The sequence below is a fragment of the Balaenoptera musculus genome, chromosome 1 (assembly GCF_009873245.2).
Source record: "Balaenoptera musculus isolate JJ_BM4_2016_0621 chromosome 1, mBalMus1.pri.v3, whole genome shotgun sequence".
In the NCBI taxonomy this organism is placed as follows: Eukaryota; Metazoa; Chordata; class Mammalia; order Artiodactyla; family Balaenopteridae; genus Balaenoptera; species Balaenoptera musculus.
Window position 1 is genome coordinate 35,469,457 of NC_045785.1, and position 9,807 is coordinate 35,479,263.

Consider the following 9,807-nt stretch of genomic DNA (forward strand, 5'->3'; position numbering starts at 1 on the left):
ACAATAAAATACAGTGGTGTATGCTATAAGAGAGGGAGACGGGACCTGTGGGATACATAGAAAGGAGATGCAGTCGGGAAAGCTTTTCTAGAGAAAGTAACATTTTAATATGGGCCATGAAGAGGAAGCAGGAGCTTGACAGAAGAAAACACCTGGTAGAGGAAACAGCACCTGTGACATGTGGTATGTTCAGGAGCTGCAAAGAATTCCCTGTGTCTGGAACAAAGGGAGGACATAGCTCCGTGAGGGTAATGACTGCAGAGAGGTGACAGGGGCCAGCCCGTACTGAACCTTATAGGGAATATTAAGGATATGAGTCTTTATTCTAAGGGCAAAGGGCAGCCATAGAAGAGCTGGATGCAGGGGTGTGTCATGATCAGATTTGCATTTTTGAAAAGATCACTGGTTACTCTGTGGAAGATGGATTATAGAGGAACAAAGTGACGTGCCTATAAATTAGATACCTTAAATAAAATGGACAAATTCCTAGAAAGACAGGAACTACCAAAATTGACAAGAAAAAATAGGCAATCAAAATAGACTTATGACAAGTAAAAAGATTAAATTAGTAATCAAAAAACGACCTACAAAGAAAAGCCCATGCCCAGATGGCTTTGCTGCTGAATTCCACCAAACATTTAAAGAATAAATACAAAATTTTCACAAACTCTTCAAAAATAGAAGAGGAAAGAATAGTTCCCAATTCATTCTGTAAGACCAGTATTACCCTGATACACAGAGCAGACAAAACATCACAAGAAAACAAAACAACAGATCAATATATCTTATGAATATGGACACAAAAATTCTCAGGAAAATACTAGCAAACGGAATCCAGCAACATATAAAAAGGATTGCATAACATAACCAAGTGGGATTTATCCCAGGAGTGCCGAGGTTGGTTAAACATCCAAAAACCGATTAATGTAATATGTCAACGTATCAATAGAATGAAAAACAAAAACTACATGATCATCTCAATAGGCACAGAAAAAGCATTTGACAAAATCCAACACACTTTCATGTTTGTTTAAAAAAAAAAAAAAACAACTAAAACTAAGAATAGAAGGAGACTTCATCAACCTGATACAGGGCATTTACAAAAATCCACATCATACTTAATAGTGAAAGACTGAATGCTTTCTCCCTAAGAACAGGAAGGAATAAGACAAAGATATCTGTCTCCCCACTTCTATTCAACACTGTACTGGAGGTTCTAGCCAGGGCAGATGGGCAAGAAAAATAAACAAACAGCATCCAGACTGGAAAGGAAGAAGTAAAACTGTCTCTATTTGCAGATAACATGATTGTGTATCCAGGAAATCCTAAGGAATCCACTAAAAAACTATTAGAACTGATAAATGAGTTCAGCAAGTTTGCAGGACACAAGATTTATATACAAAAAACAGTTTTCTTTTATATACTTGCAATGAACAATCTGAAAATGAAAATAAGAAAATTCCATTTACAATAGCACTAAAAAGAATAAAATACTTAGGAATATATTTGGCATGCAAAACTTATACTCTGAAAACTACAAAACGTCATTGAAAGAAATTAAAGCACATCTAAATAAATGGAAAAACATCTCATGTTCATGAATTGGAAGACTTAGTATTGTTAAGATAATAATACTTCCCAAACTGATCTACAGATTCAATGCAATCCTGTCAGAATACTAACTGGCTTCTTAGTAGAAATTGACAAGCTGATTCTAAAATCCATATGGAATTGCAAGAGACCCAAATCAGCCAAAACAATCTTGAAAAAGAAGAACAAATTTGGAGGACTGACACTTCCTAATTGCGAAACTTATTACAAAGCAATAAAAATCAAGATAATGTGGTACTGGCATAAGGATAGACAGATAGATCAATAGAATAGAACTGAGAGTCTAGAAAGAAACCCATGTGTCTATGATCAACTAATTTTAAACAAAAGTGCCAAGACCATTCAATGGGGAAAGAATGGTCCTCAACAAATGGCGCTGGGACAACTGAATAGCCACATGCAGAAGAATGAATTGGACCTTTTACAAACACCATAAACAAACTTAAACTGGATCAAAGACCTAAATGCAAGAGCTAAAACTATAAAACCCTTAAAAGAAAACATAGGGGTAAATCTTCATTACCTTGAATTTAGCAATGAATTCTTAGATATGACACCAAAAGCACAAGTAACAAAATTAAAAATAAATGAATTAGACTTCATCAAAGTTGAAAACTTTGGTATATCAAAGGACATTATCAAGAAGGTCAAAAGACAACCCATAGAATGGGAAAAAAAATACTTGCAAATCACATATCTGAGAAGGGACTTGTATCTAGGATATATAAAGAAGACTTACAACTCAATAAAGATAAATATCCCAATTTTTTTAAATAAGCAAAGGCCCTGAATAGACATTTCTCCAAAGAAGATATACAAATGGCCAATAAGCACAAGAAAAGATGTTCAACATTATTAGTCATCAGGAAAATTCAAATCAAAACTGTAAGGAGAGTTGGGGTGGGGGAGGGAAGGATTGGAAGTTTGGGATTAGCAGACGCAAACTATTATATATAGGATGGATAAACAATAAGGTCCTACTGTAAAGCACAAGAAACTGTATTCAATATCCTGTGATAAACCATAATGGAAAAGAATATATATATGTAACTGAATCACTTTGCTGTACAGCAGAAATGAACACAACATTGTAAATCAACTATACTTCAATAATTTTTTTAAAAAATACTATAAGGAGATACCACTTCATATCCACTAGGATGGCTATAATCAAAAGTCAGATAATAATAAGTGTTGACAAGGAGAAATTAGAACCCTCATACATTGCTGGTGGGAATGCAAAATGGTGCAGCCTCTTTGGAAAATAGCCTAGCCGTTCCTCGAACAATTAAGCATAAAATTTCCATAGGACCCCGCACTTCCATGCCTAGGTATATACCCAAGAGAAACGAAAACATATGCCCACACAAAACTGTACTTGAATATTTATAGAAGCATTATTCATAATAGCCAAAAAGTGGAAACAACCCAAATGTCTATCGACTGATGAATGGATAAACAAAATGCGGTATATCCATACAATTGAATACTATTTCAGCCATTAAAAGGGAATGAAATGCTGATGCACTCTACAACATGCATGAACCTTGAAAATACCATGCTAAGAGAGAAGCCAGTCACAAAAAGACCACATATTGTATTTGTTTGTATTTCATTTATATGAAATGTCCAGAATGGACAAGTATTTAGAAATAGGAGGTAAGTTGCAGGTTGCTTAGAGTTTGGGATTAGCAGATGGAGGGATAGGAGGGCAAGAGCTAAAAGGTACAGGATTTCTTCTTTTTTTTTTAATATTTATTTAGTTAGTTGAGGCAGGCGGGCTCCTCAGTTGCAGCTCGTGGGCTCCTTAGTTGTGGCATGCAAACTCTTAGTTGCGGCACGCATGTGGGATCTAGTTCCTGGACCAGGGATCGAACCCAGGCCGCCTGCATTGGGAGCGCAGAGTCTTAACCACTGTGCCACCAGGGAAGTCCCAGGATTTCTTTTTGAGGAGATAAAAGTGATCTAAAATTGACTGTGATTTCATATATCTGTGAATATACTAAAAGCCATTGAATTGCACACTTTAGTTGGGTGAATTGTATGGTATGTAAATTAAATTCCAATAAAGCTGTTAAAAAAGAGAGAGAGAATGAAGAAGTGATGGTGTGGTGGTGAGCTGGAAGAAATACTTAGGTGATAGAATGGCCAGGGGTTGAATATGGGCGTGGAAGGAAAGGGAAGGAGTCTAGGATTATTGCCACACTTCTGTTTAGATGACTGGGTTGCTGGAAGTGCCAGTCACTGAAAGAACAAAAACAGCTGCTACATACATGGTGCTTAATTGCCAGGCACAGCCCAAGCACGTGGCACATATTAATTCCTTTCATCTTCAACAACCCTATTAGGTAGGTACTATTATTATCATTCCCATTCTACAGAAGAGACAACAGGCTCAGAGAGGTTAAGTAACTTAGCCAGAGTCTGGCAGCTCATAAATGGCAGAGTTGGGGTTCAAACCGAGACATTCTGGATCCAGAATCCTTCTCGTAGCCACAGTGCTGTGGTGTTTCTCTGGCACAGGGGAAAGGGCCCGACTGGGGTATAATACCAGCTTGCAAATCCAACACCAATACTTTGATTGCATACTGCGCGCCAGGTCCTGGGCTAAGGGCGGGCCCCAAGGGCATTCTCCCCCAACAGAAGAGCTCACACGTCCACTGTGGCACCATAGGACCCAGGATGCCACTACAAACAAGGCAGAGAACTTCAGGCCAAAGCACCTAAACTCTCAGCCTCACCTGCCCCAGCCCTGTCTAGCTGCAGTCCTCACTGCCTCACTCGGCAGCTGTATTCCCACAGGGGATGACCTGGGTTGGGCAAGGGTTGGAACAAGAGACCAACTCAGCAGCACAAACTTGTTTCCAGGGAAATGATGGAAAGGGAAGAGGGAAGGCCGAGGCACGCCTCTTGAAGCCTCATTTGGCTGGCGGCTGTGGGAAAGGCGAACCCCAGTGCTTTGTCCAAGAGGCCCCGCTGCAGCCTGCCCGGACTGCAAAAACGGAACTCCCACCCGTCAGCCCTGAGTCATTCCCCTCTCGGCCCCAAGGAAGGGGTGATTTCCTGCCTGGCCCTCTGGGCAGCTCAGGCTCCTCCCACGGGCTGTGCATCTCTTATCTCACCCCAGGCCCGCTCCCAGAGTCTGGCCGGAGTGGTCTGGTCCTCATGTTTCCTCAGCAGGAAACTTGGATTCAGGGGTTAGAGAGAGCCCAGCAGCTCAGGAGGACAGAGGGCTGACCAAATTGGGTCCCCTGTAGCTCTCGCTTGGGGTCACTGCTGGGCACCTAGGGGCCCTTTTCCCATTTACTTGAATAAAACGTCTCCTGATGCCTGTTTTGAACCCAGCCTCATCCTGTGGGAGAGACTCTGGCCTGGTGTGGCCCTGTTCCAGGCACATAACGTTAAATAAATGAATAAAGTGGAGAAAACAGTAGTCCTAGTCAGAGGTGCCCATGTAGTAGTTATAAGAACAGGCTTTGGAGTCAGACCTGAATTCAAATCTCAGTTCCCCTTAATAGTAACTTTGGACAACTCAGTTAATCCATCTCATCCTGCGTTTTCTCTTCCGTAAGGTAAGAACAAGGGCACAGAATGGAGTCCTCGTGGGATGTAATGAGACAACGCATTAGCGTAGGGCTGGCAAATAGCAAGTGCTCTTTAATGGTAGTTGGTGGGACAGGGAATCAGGGAGGAAGAGGCTGGCCCACTCCCACCCGACTTTTACCCCAGGATGAGTGAGCTAAGATGACAGTCCCCTCTTGGCAGGGTTCACATCTTGTCTCGCTAAGGTGGAGGTGTGCACAGCTGTTTATGTATAAAAGCACCCTCACAGGGGCACAAAATCCTGGGGGGCCTCAGAGGAAGGAAAGATTGTGTGTGTGTAACCCAAATGTCCTCAAGGCTTGCAACACTTTGGGGTCACCTTTTCCCTTTACATCCAATCAGAATAGCCCAGTCCCGGGCTTCCCTGGTGGCGCAGTGGTTGAGAATCTGCCTGCCAATGCAGGGGACACGGGTTCGAGCCCTGGTCCGGGGAGATCCCACATGCCGCGGAGCAACTAGGCCCGTGAGCCACAATTACTGAGCCTGCGCGTCTGGAGCCTGTGCTCCGCAACAAGAGAGGCCGCAATAGTGAGAGGCCCGCGCACTGCGATGAAGAGTGGCCCCCTCTTGCCACAACTAGAGAAAGCCCTCGCACAGAAACGAAGACCCAACACAGCCAAAAATTAATTAATTAATTTAAAAAAAAAAAAAGAGAGAGAGAGACTAGCGCAGTCCCTATTCCAATCCTCTGGGAAGTCCATGCCCTCATCTATTCTGACTAGGACTCTAGTACATCCTCATGATTACCCCTCAATCTGAATTCCTGCTCTTGCTAAATTCTTGATCACTGGATTGCTCACTTTCTGTGGCTGCCATCCTCTCTTGACTCCACAGGTATCGTTACCTTTCTCCCTTTGTTCCTAAAACACCGTGAATATAGGGTTTTGCTACAGAAGGCCTCTACTGAGTGTTTGGGAATGCTTTAGGGAAGCTAAGCTTTCACAGAATAGGAAGTAAACTTAAAACTGAGTATTAAGCATCACTGTTCTGAGATTTTCCTCCAACAGTCCTTCTACTGGAATTTCTCACTGGTGAAGATTTCTTTCCCTCAGGCTGCTATCTTTCACTTACTAGCCCTCCTCCTTTTTTCTCTGGAGTTACCACAATACACTCCAAAATTCTCACTAATTTCATATTTGGCAAATTTAGCTCTCTAACTCCTTCCTATGCCCAACGTGTCACCAGGTTGCTTCTGATCACAAAACAGTTACAAGACCTCTGAAAGGAATGTGAAATTGCATTTTTCTTTTTAAGTTAGGCTTTTTTCCACATTACATATGGTTGGGGGACAAGAGTCCCAAGAAGTAATGACTTGAATCACAAAGACAGCTCCAACAGGCTGAGAGTTTGGAGGGTTCTGTGCTTGGGGAAGCAAGGAAGTAGGGCCTGTGGCAGGGTTTGGGAAAGAGTGAAGGGAGCATCATGAGGGAGAGAGTCCAGGAACAGGAAGATGAGAGGTTTAAGGACTTTAGTTCTAGCATCGAGAGATGAGCCTTGGTCCAAAGGATCACAAAAGGGTTTTAAGCAGGGAAAGAATAAAAGCAAATTTGAGCTTCAGAAAAAGTACTGAATAAGGAGAAACCATTTGTCAACTATGGGAATAGCAAACGTAACACTGAAAAAGGTGTGGGGAAACCACAGTGCTCTGACACACTGCTCCAGGCGTCAATGGAACAATGGCTCTGGAGAGAAGCTTGGAAACGCTGGGAAAGAGATGGGAAGATGGAGAAACCAAGTGCCCAGAGCTACCTCTCCCGGGCTTTCGGACTGGATAAAAATGACAGATGTTGGGAAATCTGGGAAAATTGGGAGGGAGAGGGCAAGGGCCCAGGCATGGGCCCCTGAAAGCCCAATTCTCTTCCCACTCACTGTTCAGGGATATCACATTAGTAGCTTGAAATTGGCCATGTTGGAGTATTTGTACCACAAATAGCGAGCAGTCCAACAGCACACTACTGCCTGAGCCAGTCCTCACCCAGCAACCCCTTGACTTCTCTCAGCAGCTGCTGCAAAGAGATCAAATACAGACTTTTATACGCCAGGGCTTTGGCCTTATATCCCAACAGAAAAGCCTAGGCCTGCTGACCTGGGCTGGACCCACTGGTCCCTGACCAGAGAGTAGCAGATCTAAGTGATCTCCTTTCCCCTAGGGCTATTCCAGTCTCTGTTTGATATTCTAAAAAAAGCAAAGGATTGGGGAAGGCATCTCTTTCCAGCTGTGTGGAAGCAGGCAAAAATGGCAAAATGACAGGGACAGGTAGTTGGTCGTCCTTCCACGCAGAAGCAGAAAGGCCCCAACTCAACTCTCTGATGGTAGTAAACAAGCCCCTTGTCTTGTGGGCTCTGCACCCCTAAACACTATTATGCTGCCTCCCTGTAAAGGTCATAGGACTTGGTAAGACCTGGATGCAGGAGTGGAGGGAGAATGAAAATTTGAGGATAACGTTCAGGTTCCAAGCTTACACACCCAGGTCGCCTATGGTGAGATGCAAACATAGGAAGGGAAGATCCGATAGGAAGCGTGGGAGGTAGGAATAGCTCTGTTTGGGACACGGTGAGCTTGAAGTGCCCATGGAGCAACAACTCGAGATGTCTAATAAGTAAGTGAGAACTTGAAGTTCAAAAGAGTGATAAAACCTTGAGAGTTACTGGTATATAGATGGAATTGAAGCCATGAGACCACTCGGGGAATATGAAGGGGGAAACAAGGACATCTGGGGAACACCAACATTTAAGAGAAAGAGCAAAGAGAGAAAGAAACTGGGAGGGAACGTTACAGAAGTAGGAGGAAACCGGGAGAAGGTGACACATTGCAGAACACAAGGAAGGAGGAGAGTATCAAGCGCTGCAGAAACGTTGAGCATGATAAGGATTAAGATGAGAGACACAATGAGGTTATTGTGGCTGGTGGAGATGGGATCTAAGTAGGCAGGGGCCGGATCAGGCAGGACCTTGTGTGCCTCTAGGAGGTGTTTGGATTTTATTCTAAGTGCAGTAGGAAACCGTTAGGGGTTTTAAGCAGGGGAGTGAAGAAATCTGATTTGCATTTTAAACATTTCACTCCAGTTCTGTGGAGGATCTGCTGGAGGGGTTAAGAGTGGAGTTAGTTAGGAAGTTACTCAGTGATCCAGACTTGGACGGACTAGGATGGTAGCAGTGGAGGTGGTTCAGGTTCAGGGTGCATTTTGAAAGACTATCTGGCAGGACTTGCTAATGAATTGAATGTAGGGTAAGAGGAAGACAGGAATCAAGGAGCACTGAGGTTTTTGGTTTGATCAACTGAGTAGATAGATGGTGGTGCCACTTACAGTGTGGGTAAGACTAGAGGAAACAAGACAGGTTTAGGGGTGGGAGCCAGAATCAAGAGTTTTATTTTGGCCATCGTAAGTATAAGATGCCCATTAGACACATAAGCAGAGATGCCAAGTAGGCAGTTGGTGATCCAAATCTGGACCCCAGGAGGGGGAGTTGCAGCTAGAGATATTTTGAAGCCATCAGCACATACACAGCATCAAAGCCACGGGACTGCATGAACATTAGAGTTGTTTCCCCTCTCACTTGACCCGGCAGAGGTTGGGTGGCCCTTGATTGGGGTCTGGGAGAGGCATCCAAAGTCACCCCCATTGGGCAAAGGAAGCTGGTCCTTGGAACTTGAGAACTGAACAGGAATCAGGACAAACCTAGCCTCGGGGACTTCTTGCAGAGAAATGGTGCGAGAGAAGCTAAGACTTCACAGGGGAGCTGTTGGTTTTCGTGTCCCTCCTCCTACCCCTTCCCACAATTCTCTGTTAGTAACATTAATTCAGGAGGAAGAGAGAAAAGTGATATTGAGGACACTAACTCTGTAGAACCAGGAAGGGGAGCCCCAGCTGAAGCCCCAGAGGGGCTAAATGTGGGAGTTAATATGGTCTACACTGGCCCCATGCCCTGCAAGAGTCAAAGCTCCTGAGAGTCGGCATAAAAGCTACCACAGCCAGAGCAGTCCCAGGAGGGGGCCTGGGCTACAGAGAAGGGATCACACCCACTCTTCCGCTGCTAATGTGAAGATGAGCTCAAGCTGGAGGACTGAGACCAACCATCCCTTGATTCTGAGCCAACCAGATAAAAGCACTGAAGACCAGAGCTTCTCAAACTTTCATATGTATTCGCATCATCTGGGAATTTGGAGAGAGTGCAGATTCTGTTTCAGAAGGGCTGGGGCGGGGCCCAAGAGTCTGCATTTGTAAGACACGCCCAGGGAATGCTGTTGCCGCCATCCATGGACCACACTTTGAGTAGCAAAGGATGAAAGGCAGCTGTGGAGGGTCCCCACAATGGAGGGTGTTGTCTAGCTCCAAGGAGAATGTGTTTATTTGTGCACAAAGTGACAGAACCTATTCAAGTGGAAATAGCCACCATTTTGTCACAGTTGCAAGGCAGACAGTCATTTCTTGGCAAATTACACCTTCCAGCGGCACTGGTATCGTTGTTAAGCACTTGGGTTCTAAAGCTTGATGTCCTGAGTTTGACCTCTTAGGAGGTGTGTCATCTTAGGCAAATCTTTAATTTATGTGCATCTCAGTTTCCTCATCACTCTAATGGAAAGAATAAGAC